The sequence below is a fragment of the Cebus imitator genome, unplaced genomic scaffold (assembly GCF_001604975.1).
Source record: "Cebus imitator isolate Cc_AM_T3 unplaced genomic scaffold, Cebus_imitator-1.0 Scaffold212, whole genome shotgun sequence".
Lineage (NCBI taxonomy): Eukaryota > Metazoa > Chordata > Mammalia > Primates > Cebidae > Cebus > Cebus imitator.
This window is the reverse complement of record NW_016107527.1, coordinates 3395469-3409066: the sequence shown is the minus strand read 5'-3', so window position 1 is coordinate 3409066 and position 13598 is coordinate 3395469. Positions and strand designations below refer to the sequence as shown.

The following is a 13598-nucleotide window of genomic DNA, read 5'->3' as shown; positions in this document are numbered from 1 at the left end:
ACACAGAGTGGGGACAGAGGACCATGTTCTAATTCCATTTGTGTTCAGCTGCCACTATTGACCAATCCCTATGCAGCAGGTGCCACGACCCTCACAAGAACAAATCTACATAACATCAGTAGACCCACTTGACAGATGAAGAATTGAGGCCCAGAGATGCTAAGGGCCTTGGCTTGGGCCACTCTGCTAATGAGTACCAGACTGAGGTCTGGCAGCTCCCAAACCCGAGCCCTAATAGTGTGAACCCTATAAGGCTTTGACGATGAGCAGGAAATGGTAATTGACGTGAACCTGCCACATAAACCATGAAGGACTGGGCTCAGGCTCCAAACCTGGTAGCAATCTTTAACTTTTCTCTTCCTCTCACCGTCCACGTGCAATTCTTCAGCAAATCCCGTTGACTCTAGCTTCCAAGTATATCCCTAATCCCACCTGGTCTCCACCTCTGCTGTCACCTTCGTTCACGCCTCCCTCATCCCTGGCCTGGATAAGAGCTGTAGTCCCCATTGGGTCCTGGTCCCCACCTTTGGTACTGTGGTTTGCTCTCCACAGTGTGATCAGAGTGAATCTGTTAAAATATAGGTCAGCTCTTGTCACCACTCTGCTCAAAGCCCCACAGTAGCTCACCATTTCACTGAGTGTAAAAGTCAAGTGCGTCAGCCCGGTGTGGTGGCTGACACCTGTAATCCCAGCACTTTGGGAGGCCAAGGTGGGCAGATCATATGAGGTCAGGAGTTCGAGACCAGCCTGGCCAACATGGAGAAACCCCGTTTCTACTAAAAATACAAAAATTATCTGGGTGTGGTGGTGGGTGTCTATAATCCCAGCTACTTGGGAGACTGAGGCAAGAGAATCACTTGAACCCGGGAGGGGAAGGTTGCAGTGAGCCAAGATGGCACCTTTGCACTCCAGCCTGGGCGAGAGAGCAAGACTCCATTTCAAAAAACAACAACAACAATAACAACAACAAAACTAGTGCCTCTAGTGCCTTCTGTCACCTTGTGTACCTATAACCACATCCTCCTTTCTTCCTTGATCTCATCGACCCCTCATTGGCTCTGCTTGAGTCCTCTAATGCCCCAGGCAGGCTCCCACCTCAGGACCTTTGCACTTACCCCATCTGCTATCCAGAACACTCCCCCTCTGCCACACCAAACCCACATGGCTCCCTCCTCCAGGCCTTTGCTCAAACATCTCCTTAGGGAGGCCTTTCTCAATCACTCCATTTACAACTATGCCCACCCCAACACTCCCTATTCCCATTTTATTTGTCAGTGTCTGACATATATAGATATATGTCTGATATATAACTATATACTATATCTGTATCTGTATATATGTGTTTAAAAAATTATGGTAAAATGTGCATAACAAAATTTAGCATTTTAGCCATTTTTTAGATTTTAAAAAAATTTTTACAGGTGCATAGTAGGTATGTATACTTATGGGGTACATGAGATATTCTGATACAGATATACAATGCATCATAATTACATCAGAGGAAATGAGGTATCCATCACCTCAAGCATTTATCATTTCTTTGTGTTATAAATATTCAAAATATACTATTTTTGTTATTTTATTTATTTAAGTTTTTTCTGAGACAGAGTCTCGCTCTGTTGTCCAGGCTGGAGTGCGGTGGCATGATCTCGGCTCACTGCAACCTTCACCTCCCAGGTTCAAGCGATTCTCCTGCTTTAGCCTCCTGAGTAGCTGAGGTTACAGGTGTGCAGCACCATGCTTGTCTAATTTTTTTTTGTATTTTTAGTAGAGATGGGATTTCACCACGTTGGTCAGGCTGGTCTCAAACTCCTGACCTTGTAATCTGCCTGCCTCAGCCTCCCAATATTTTAGTTTTTAAAAATGTACAATAAATAGTTGTTGACTGTAGTCATGCTGTTGTGCTATTAATACTAGATCTTATTCATTCTATCAAACTATGTTTCTGTATCCATTAACCATCTCCATTTCCCTTCCCACCCCTACCACCCATCCTCTGGTAACCAGTATTCTACTCTCTATCTTCATAAGTTCAATTGCATTAATTTTTACCTCCCACACATGAGTGAGAATACGTGAAGTTTGTCTTTCAGTGCCTGGCTTCATTTCACTGCACATAATGACCTCCAGTTCCATCCACATTGCTGCATATGACATTCTTTTTATGGCTGTATAGTACTCCATTGTGTGTAGGTACTGTATTTCCTGTATCCATTTGTCTGCTGATGGGCACCTAGGTTCCTTCCAAATCTTGGCTATGTGAATAGTGCTGCATTAAACATGGAAGTGTAGATATCTCTTTGATACGCTGATTTCATTTCCTTTGGCTAAATACCCAGTAGTGAAATTGCTGGAAGGCAAAGTTCCCTTTACTCTTCCTTTCCCTTTCCTCAAATAAGCCTCTCTCCATGACCACCGTACCTGGGAATGTGCTGGGTCACACCTGAAGTCAACATGGCCTTGGATCTCATCCAGGGTCCACAGTGAGAACTGCCTAAGTACCACTGATGTTTATTCAAGGCTCAAGGGCTCTTTAGTCAGCAGATGATGAATTCTGCCAGGACTGGGGGACTGGGCCATTTCCTTCAAGGCAGCAGGTTCCCTTCTGACCCAGGGTGTGTCTGGAAATGTCAACCAAAAGCGTGGGCCTGGAATGGGGGCCTCAGGACTCTGCCTCGTGTCCTAGTCTACTGTAGCTGAGCTGGTATCCAGATTATAATACAAACTCTTCTTTACTTTCCTTCCTCCTCTCTTCAAGCAGAAGGAAGGGGTCTCTCCTAGAGCTGTAATCTGCACTGCCTGAGGTTGGAAGACAGGTGATGCAAACATTCCCTTGGCCATCTCAGCTTGTGTCTAACCAGCTGAGCGCAACAACAGGACTTGCCCAGGAATTGCAGTTCTTGTGGTCTAGACAACTTTATGTTTATTTAGGACACCAGAGCATTTTAGCCTGTGGTGGTGGGGCTAGCCAGAACTCAGATTCGAGCTGCTGGGACGGGTGGTTCCCCTCTGGCTAGGGCTGTTCTAATGTTTCCTCTGTGGACACCAGCTGAATTCTGCCCTGTGTTGCTTTCCACTGTGACAGGGCAGAAATGAGTTCCAACAAAAGTTCCATGATCACTATGCTTTCTCTCTGCACCAGGTGGCCACTGTCAAGGAATGGGGCAAGGGTGATGTCAGGGATTCAAGACTCTTTCCTTGATATGATGATAAAACCAGGTACTGTGATTGCTCACCTGATTTTTGGGGCTTATGAAGGTGCTTTCTCATGTGGATAGTTGTTCAGTTTGGTGTTCTTGTGGGGAAGAGGTGAGCTGTTGCTGGAGGCTTCTATCTGGCCATCTTGCTCCGCCTCCACCCCCATGGTAACCATTCTAAGTGTACAGTTCATTGTTGTGCAACCATCACCACCATCCATTTCTGAAACTCCTTTTATCTTGCAAAACTGAAACTTTGCACCCACTAAACAACGACTCCCAACCTCACTACTCTCACCTCCCCAACAACCTCTGGCAACCACCATTCTACTTTCTGTCTGTGACTCTGACTACTTATATAAGTGGAATCATACAATATTTGCCTTTTTGTAACTGGCTTCTTCTACTTTGTATAATGTCCCCAAGGTTGTAGCATGGGTCAGAATTTCCTTTTTTTTTTTTTTTTAAGGCTGAATAATATCCTAAGGTGTATATTCACATTTTGCCTATCCATTCATTCATCAATGAGCACTTGGGTTGCTTCTACTTTTGGCTATTGTGAATAAAGCTGTACAATAAAGCTGTACACAGGTGTACAAATGTCTCTTCAAGACCCTGCTTTCAGTTTTTCTGTGTATATATCCAGAAGTGGAATTCTGAATCATATGGTAATTCTATTTTTAGTTTTTGAGGAGCTACCATACTCTTTCCACAGTGGCTGTAACATTTTACATTTCTACCAACATTGCCAAAGGGTTCCAATGTCTCTATATCCTCATCAACACTTATTATTTTCTTTTTTGCAGTGGCCATTCTAATGGAGGTGAGGTGGTATCTCATTGGGGTTTTGATTTGCATTTCCCTAATGGTTAGTGATGTGAAGCATCTTTTCATATATGCTTGTTGGCATTTGTGTATCTTCATTGGAGAAATGTCTAAGTCTTTGTTCATTTTTTCATTAGGTTTTAGTTTGTTGTTGAGTTGTAGAAGTTCTTTATATATGTGGCATCTGGTATATTTTTAAAAAGGTACTATTTATTTGTAATTGTCTCACTACTAGAATGTCAGCTGTTTAAGGTTGGAGGTATTTGCTTATTTTGTTCATGGCTGTAGGAATGGTACTAGGCATATAGTACTTACTATATTTGGCGTGTGAATGATGAAATAAAGGTACTGTGGTGCAATGTAAGCATAAGAGCTGGTTAAGGATACTGCGGAAAAAAAGCCAGGCATGGTGACTCATGCCTGTAATCCTAATACTTTGGGAGGCTGAGGTGGGAGGATTGCTTGAACCCAGGAGTTCCAGACCAGCCTGAGCAAAATAGTGAGCCCTTATCTTTTTAAAAAAATTATCTGAGTGTATTAGTGTGTTCTCAGACTGCTACAAAGAAATACCTGAGGCTGGTAATTTATAAAGAAAAGAGGTTTAATTGGCTCATGGTTCTACAGGCTATACAGGAAGCATGGTGGCATCTACTTCTGGGGAGGCCCCAGGAAACTTACAGTTATGATAGAAGGCAAAGGGGAAGTGGGCACGTCTTTTATGGCCAAGGCAGAAGGAAAGAAGTGGGTGGTGGGGGGGTGCTACACATTTTAAAACAACCAGATCCCTTGAAAACTCACTACACAGTACCAAGGGGATGAAAACTTCCCCCCACCATGATCCAATCACCTTCTACCAGACCACATCTCCAATACTGGGGATTGCAAGTCAACATGAGATTCGTATTCATTTTGAAATGAACACAGATCCAAACCATATCACTGGGTATGATAGCATGTGCCTGTTGTCCCAAGTCCTAGCTACTTGGGAGACTGAGGTAAGAGGATCACTTGAGCCCAGAAGGCTGAGGCTGCAGTGAGCTATAATAGTGCCACTGCATACTAGCCTAGATGACAAAGTGAGACTGTGGCTAAAAAAAATTAAAAAAAAATTAAAAAGACTATTGTCGGGAAAAAATCACTTTCTTTTTTCTTGGTATAGGAATTGAAATATTTTCTTGAAAATTGCAAGAAAAGCACAGGAAAAAAAATTGCTGGATAAAAATTGGTAATACTTGGCTACAATGGTTATCGGCTACAAATGTCTATGACCAGAGTTTCCTAGGGCCTATAAGAAATGCATGCTTACAGCAACCAGTATACACAATTTAAGAGGTTCATTACACTGTTTGTAATTGTCCCAACATGGAAATGGCCCAAGTGTCTATCAATAGTAGAATGGGCAAACAAGGGGGGGTGTGTTCAAACAGTGGAATCCTACATAGCAATCAAAACAAGTGTCATTTCACACCACGACAGGTATGCTTCTTAAAGACAACATTGAGCAAGACGTTAGGCACCCAATAATACACATTGCACAATTCCACTCATAAAATTCGAAAACAGACAACATTCAAATATGTCGTCCAGATGTGCATAATGATGAAACAAAATTATTTTTTACAAGGCAGAGGAAATGAACACCAGGATGCTGAGGACAGTGGTGACGGAGAGGGTGGAGAGAGGGTGTTGTGACCAGGAAAGGGGATGAAATGTGCATAGGAGCCGGAGGCCTCAATGGGTTTCTTTTCATGCAAGTGCATGCTCCATGTACCTTTTGGTACGTTAGTTAGATTTCACAATCACAAAGACAAACAATATAACAAAAAATCCACTTTTGCCTTACTTCAAGCACACAGGACTTTCTGGAAACGTAAGCTGCCCTGTTGGCAAGGAACATGGGCTGAATTCTGAGGAAGTCATGGGGGCAAGCTGTGGCTAACCTGTCTTGGAATTAGGAGAGCAAATAAATTTCAAGCACCAACAAAGGAGGGAGTGGGTGCCAGCACCTGGGAGTGGGGAGAGAGAGTGTTGAGGACATGAAAGGTACAGGATGCCAGATCACAAAGTTTGTCTTCTCCTACCTCCTCTCTGGGAGTCTCCCTCCAGCCCTTGTTTCCTGTAAAGCCTTTGACTGACTCCTCTATAGACTGTCTTCTAGCTAGTGTGGCCTTCATTGTGGGCATTTTCTTCAGGCTCTGTGCTCAAAGATGAGCTAATTTGCTAAGCAACCTTGCGCTGTGGTATTAGTGAGGCTGGCCAGGTGGCCCCTGTCTCCTCCAGTCATAGATTTGTATTGTAACAGGGGACTATGGAGACTGGATATTGTGCTGCAAAAGGGCATTTCTGGCCGGGGGGAGTGGCTCACGCCTGTAATCCCAGCACTTTGGGAGGCTGAGGTGGGCGGATCACGAGGTCAGGAGTTCAAGACTAGCCTGGCTAATATGGCGAAACCCCGTCTCTACTAAAAATACAAAAATTAGCCAGGCGTGGTGGTGCACGCCTGTAGTCCCAGCTACTTGGGAGGCTGAGACAGGAGAATTGCTTGAACCTGGGAGGCGGAGGTTGTAGTAAGCCGAGATCATGCCACTGTACTCCAGCCTGGGTGACAGAGCAAGGCTCCGTCTCAAAAAAAAAAAAAGGGCAGTTCTCAGGTGAAAATTTATGTCTTTGGCAGGCTGGCAGGAAAGATATTAAGGAGCTACTCTTAAATCCATCTGTCCTAGTCTGTTTGTGTTGCTATAGAGGAGTACTTGAGGGTGGGTAATCTATAAAGAAAAGTGGTTTATTTGGTTCATGGTTCTAAAGGCTGTACAAGAAGCATGGCACTGACATTGCTTCTGGTGAGAGCCTCAAGAAGCTTCCACTCATGGTGGAAGTGGAAGGGGAGGAGTCGTGTGCCGGTCCCGTGGTCAGAGGAAAAGCAAGAGAGAGAAGAGAGAGAGTGAGAGAGTACGAGCGAGGGGTGTCAGGCTCTCAACAGCCAGCTTCATGGGAACTAATAGGGCAAGAGCTTACTCATTGCCTCAAGGATGGCACTAAGCCATTCAAGAGGGTTCCGCCCCAAAGACCTCCCACCAGGCTCCACCTCCAACGCTGGAGACCAAATTTTAATATGAAGTTTTGAGAACATCCAAACTATAACACTATCTTATTCCTTAAGGCCGATTTATGATTATAAATCTAACCCTTACCTATAACCCCAAGACTAACATTTAAGTGCCTTTTCAGAGAAAGCAGAGACAAAGACAACATAGTAGCCACATGAAAACTGAGACTCGATGATTCAGAAATTAGCAATGCCAGCTACCATTCGTGGACTGAATGCAGCTATATACCAGTGCTGTGAAGAAGCATCCCAGTCAACAATCCTGCAATGAGAAAACAGTCTCATTTTATAGGTGATGAAACTGAGGCTTGGAATGCATAATTGCATTCATTCCCTCGGACTGAGCGTGGTGGCTCATCCCTGTGCATTCATTCCCTTGGACTGAGGGTGGTGGCTCATACCTGTAATCCCAGTCAAGGCAGGTGGATCACGTGAGGTCAGGAGTTTGATACCAGCCTGCTCAACATTGTGAAACCCCATTTCTACTAAAAATACAAAAATTAGACAGGCATGGTGGCATGCACCTGTGATCTCGGCTACTCAGGAGGCTGAGGCAGGAGAATCGATTGAACCTGGGAGGCAGGTGTTGCAGTAAACTGAGATCATACCACTGCTCTTCAGCCTGGGTAACAGAGCGAGACTCTGTCTCAAACAAATAAACAGAATGTGTTGTTACTCATTCCCGATCACACAGCTAGTGATGGCAAAGCCAGGATTCATGTAGCAATGGTCAGCAAACCATAGCCTGTGCGCCAAATCTGGCTAGTTTTGTACAACCTTTGAGCTAATAATAGTTTAATTTAAAATTTAAAATTTTTTTTTAAAAAAGCCAAAAAGCAAGAGAGGAAAAAAAAAAAAAAAAAAAAAAAAAAAAAAAAAAAAAAAAAAAAAAAAAAAGAAAAAAAGAAAAAAAGAAAAATCCTGCAACAGAGACTGTATGCAGAGTATGCAGACTGCAAAACCTAAAAATATTTACTATCTGGCCCTTTTCTAAACACCAGTTGCCCGTCTGCTATCTGCCCTTTATCAGGGAGAAAGGCCTAGTCTATGAGCATTCACCATTTCACCTTCCTTGACTCATTCTAACCCACAGATCTCTAGTTCCAAATATTCCCAACAGATCTGATGCTCTTTTGCTCCCACTGACAGTACACAAGTATGTTGATGACGGACTTTCTCCGGAGAGCCCTGAGGGAACTTTCATGCCCTTACTGAGGATGAAGGATATGGAGTCTCCAACTTTTGTTTTCCTCTGTTCTAATTGGCTTTTGGAGCTCATGGAAAATTTTCACGTACCAGAGACTTCTGGAAGCCTAATTGCTTAAGTAGAGAGTGGTTTGTAAAATTAGTCTTATGACTTGAGTGTCATATTTTTGGCTAAACAAGTTAACCAGGCAGGCATTTAAATAATGCCCTGTTCCTCCAGGATCATGTTTCCAGGAATGCCAACCCCTCAGACTCTGGAATTTGAAGTCAAAGGGAATGGTCTCTAGGGGCAGAGTTGTAGTTTACTCGAAGGAGGGATGAAAAGGACACATTCTTGGACCTTGATCTAAGCAAATGAGTATTCATTAGGGAGCAGATTAGCAGCAGTGAGAAATGACAGCAGAGGCAGCAGGCAGCGCCACCAGAGAAAATGATGGCTGACCTCATGGCACATAACATGGGGGCCAATGACCCTACACATCCCAGGGGTACCCAAGGGGTGAAACCACACCAATCACGGATACCTTCCATGAACTAGGGGCATCAAGACAAAGGATCAATTTATGTTTTATATACTCTGTGATAATAAGACAAAGTTAAAATAAAAATAGATTAGTAGTTCTCAGTTGAGCTCCAGGTAAAATTGTGAATTAATTATGCCTTATGCATGTGGGAATTGAAAAGGATGTGATAGAATGGAAAAGGCTGGTGAGGGCATTGAAATGAACAAGGAAACGGAGAGCAACAGAGGTGTCAAGTAACGTGTTCAAGATCACAAATTTAGTTACAGACAAAACCATAGTTGTCTTGACTTTCAGGTTATTTCCCACTGCCTATCTAATCGGGGATCAGCAAGCTATGCCCTATGGGCCAAATCCAACCTGCTGCCTGATTTGTAAATAAAGTTTTATTGAAGCCCAGCCACATCCGTTAGTATACTATTGCCTATGGCTGCTTTTGTGTTACAGTGGCATAGTTAAGCAGTTGTGAGAGATCCCATGGCCCACAAAGCCTAAAATATCTACTCTCTGCCCCTTTACAGAAAATGTTTGTCAATCCTTGCTCTATACCATTAGATCTTGATTTTGGACTGTTTCTCTACTTACTTCTTATTTCTGTTTTCTCATCTATAAAATGAAACTAATAATACCTATAATTGTTTTAAGGATTCATTTGGGAAATTATATAAGATGCCTAGTAGCTTTTGGCATATACCTGAGGCTCAAAGAATGATGCAAGTGACGGAAGCTAAATTTGACTCCTAAAGAAAGGAACTCACTGGCTTGTGTAGCTAGGAATAATATTCCATCATCATAAATGTGGGCTTAGTTTGAGCCTGTAATCTGAGTGCAACTGTCTCATCAGTCTTATAAACTTTCTCAAGTTTGCTCTTAATGGAAGGATAGCCCAGAGTTTGGTGAATTCTGCCTCATCATAAACAGAGGACCAAAAAGGGAATCTGACCCTCTAAGATCAGAACTGAGAGTTGAGGCCATTAGGACTCATTCACTTTCCCATTCACTCTCTCTTTTCCTCCCGCTCCCTGGCTTCACTTTGTAGACACTTCACCTCATGGCAGAGAATGTGGCCACAGAAATCCAGATGTGCATTTCCAAGTGTTGCAACTTGGCTGGGAAGGAAAGTTCTCTTTTTCTCCCAGCTTTTAAATATCAGTTCCACAGTGTACTTTAATTGGTTCGGTTTGGGTCATGTCATGGTCATATCCAATCTCTGATGGCCAACCATCTACCAAAATTTGTACTGTCTTTTCAACATTAGAGTGGTCTATCTGGGAAGCAGAAGGCCAGACAAGGACTGCATTTCTCAGCTGCCCTTGCATTTAGATGAGGCCATTTAGCTAGTTCTTATCAAAGCAATACGAATGAAATTGATATATATTACTTCTGGCTCATGGAGATTAAGAAACAGATGCATCTATACCCTCATGTTCCCCTTAGACCAGCTGGAAATTAATGACCAAAGACATCATGGAAACATGGTGAAGGAGCTGCTGACAGCTGATTGCTGAATGACTATGTGAAACAAAGCCTTCTTCCTCCCCAATCAAAGTTTATTTTTTTGCTCACATAAATAGTTCAAAAGCTATTGAACTATTTAGCAATTAACCTACCTTAACTAAAACAAATACTCTGACTGAATGGGTACTCTCATGCCCATTCTTCTTCTTTTTTTTTTTTTTGGAGGTTAATACCTTTACTAAGTTACAAAACTTTGGCAAATCAATACAGTACTCTTTAATATAATGAAACCATACTTTTGTTGGAGTCATGTTTCTTTAGTGATAATTTTCACTCCAGAAATATTTAAGTACCAAACCAAACACTGGTTTTTAATGGTGGTTTGTAGCAGAGCAAGTTATTTTACACAAAATCTATTTTAAAACTACACAATTTATCCTTTTATGTGTGTTCCCTTGTGCAAGCTGTTGAAGTGTACAGCAGGAGGGCAACGGGTGTCTATAGGACGTGGCTCTGCTCTGATCTGGGGTTGGTCCAAAGTCAGGTGGAGTTCCAGTGTATGGAAATTTTGAAAATTCTTACCTTAAGGAGATTCAATATCAATACCAATTTTCAAGGAGTTCTTGTTGAATTTTCACAGAAATACTGGAACCTTCAAAATCAGATAGTAATTTCAAACAACGTTAGTTTCAGATGATCCCTTTTATTTAGAAGCTCTGCCTCTGTTTTGTTCAAGTCACATAGACTTACACCAACTTATCAAAAAAATTACCTAAAATATAGTTATATTTTTTAAATAACCCATAAATATGTAGTCAGCTTGGAGAGGCCTGAAGTACCCAACGTTATCTACCAACTTTCACGATCACTTCTCTGCAAATGCTGCTGCGGCCACTGGAGTCCATATGCTTCCTCTTGCTGAGGCTGTCAGTTCTTCAGTCTCAGCATTTAATTTATGTATTACCCATTCCATTGCTTCTCGGCCTTTATTAGCATTGGAGGATATCGTACTCGCCATCAGTCCTTCAAGGTAACTGCTGAGGCTAACTCCTTTCATGGTGATTATGGCTTCTTGAGTCAAAACAGTTTCTTTCTGGTTCCTCAGGATGTGGTTTGTATATAAGTCTCTCATCTACTGAAATCTTATTTGTAAATGAAATATTAGTAGCTTTAAGTTCCATTGTTTTCTCTATAGGATCAACTACAGAATGTTCTTGCACATATGTTTTCGTTCCTGCTGCACCAATAAGAGACTTCACAATGGAAGGCAGTCCCTACTCTGTGCTGAGAAGTCTGTGGCTGTGAAACTTTCCAGAGGGCTCTGTATGCCTGTCCAACACATCAACTCCAACCAAACTTGGGTTTAGAGGGTTTGGGTATTTCTGCATTGCAGCTGTTGTAACAGTTTCCCATGGGTGGTCAAAGACATGTTCCGAAGTCCAGATCTTCATGGTGCCAGCGGCCTGAGTGATGACCAGGTGGCACCAGGGAACAATGAGGCACAGAGGCTACACTGCCCCCCCCCGACCCCCAGCATACTCTCTCATGCTTATTCTTATGACAGGGCAATGGAAGATGGGCAGAGTCTGTTAGAAGAAAGGGGAGAGAAAAAATATGTTGGGAATGCAACAGATGAACAAGGAAATAACCACTACAATCTGCAGCGATTAGTAACTATTTGTTTTGTTTTGTTTTGTTTTACTGTAAATAAGATACTAGTAGGCTGAGTGTGGTGGCTCACACCTGTAATCCCAGCACTTTGGGAGGTCAAGTTGCATAGACTGACTTGAGGTCAGGAGTTTGAGATCAGCCTGGCCAACATGGTGAAACTCCATCTCTACTAAAAATACAAAAATTGGCTGGACTTGGTGGTGGTTCCTGTAATCCCAGCTACTTGGGAGCCTAAGGCAGGGGGAACCGCTTGAACCTGGGAGGCAGAGGTTGCAGTGAGCCAAGATCATCCCACTGCATTCCAGCCTGAGTGACAGAGTAAGACTGTCTTAAAAACAAAAAAGATATAATAATATTCCATCATCATAAATGTGGGCTTAATTTTAACCCATAATCTGAATGAAAATTGTCTCATCAGTCTTATAAACTTTCTCAAGTTCCTTCCTAATGGAAAGATAGCCCAGGGTTTGGTGAATTCTGCCTCATCATAAACAGAGGACTTGCTACAAGGGGTCAGGAAGTGATGCTGTTCAGAGTGCTGACTGCCATGTGCCAGTGGCGATCCCTTTGGTGGTGGTAGTGATGGTGGTGATTGGGGAAAAGGGGAATTGTTGACAGCTTTAAATAGAACTCTGGGGACCCCAAACATCCTGAGGCCTCTCCTCTCTATCAGGTCTGTATTCCACAGCCTGGATTAGGGGTTCTGAAGATCCCCAAGAGCACTCAGATGGTATTTTGACATCAACAGGTGTATTGAGATTCAGTTCTCATCCTAACCACCTGGAGTTAACATCAGACTCCACAGGTTTTGAGGGCATGGTTTCTAACAAGACTGTTCCTCCATCAGTTCCAAGGCTGCTGGCACTTCTGACCAGTGAACTACAAATCTAGCGGCTTCCCACACTACTGTCAGTTTGAGCAATTTGCTAGAATGAGTCACAAAACTCAGAAAAGTGCTGTATTTATGATTCTAATTTTATTACAAAGGGTACAAATCAGGACCAGCCAAAAGAAGACACACATAAGTGAGGTCTGGGTGGGCCCCGATTGCAGAGCTTCCATATCCTGTCCCCATGGACATCAATGTGTTCATCAGCCAGGAAGCTCCACTGAGCCTTGGTGTCCAGAGTTTTTACTGGGATTTCATTATGTAGGCATGATTGAGTGAATCATGGACCATGTCATTAAACGCAACCTCCAACTCGCCCCTTCTCTCCAGAGACTGAGCTGGCTCATAGCTCCAACCTTCTAATCACATAGTTGTTCTTTCTGAGATCATAGTCTACCCTGAGCTACCTCATCTTTTACATTCAGGTGTGATACAAGAGACCTGTGAACAACAAACAGTCCTATTACCTGGGAAATTCCAGGAACTTAGAGTCTCCTTCCCAGAAGCCAGGTACAAAGGCCAGTCAAATGCTTGATTATACAACAGATGGGTTGTCCGTACAAAGGTTTCTGGTGGTGTAATTAGAGTTGGGTAATTAGTGTCTCTGTTTTCCATTTAATGGGATGAATTAATACCAAGAAATGAAACTGATGATCGTAACGAGGACATTACCTTTGGAAAATCATAAATACTATTAACACACTGCAGTCTATCAGAGAACAGGG

The 13598-nt window shown here is 42.8% G+C and overlaps 1 pseudogene; it reads right to left on the bottom strand.

The window, feature by feature from the left end:
* Positions 1-10538: 10538 nt before the first annotated feature.
* Positions 10539-11834, bottom strand: LOC108317931 (annotated as a pseudogene).
* Between the last annotated feature and the right edge of the window lie 1764 nt (positions 11835-13598).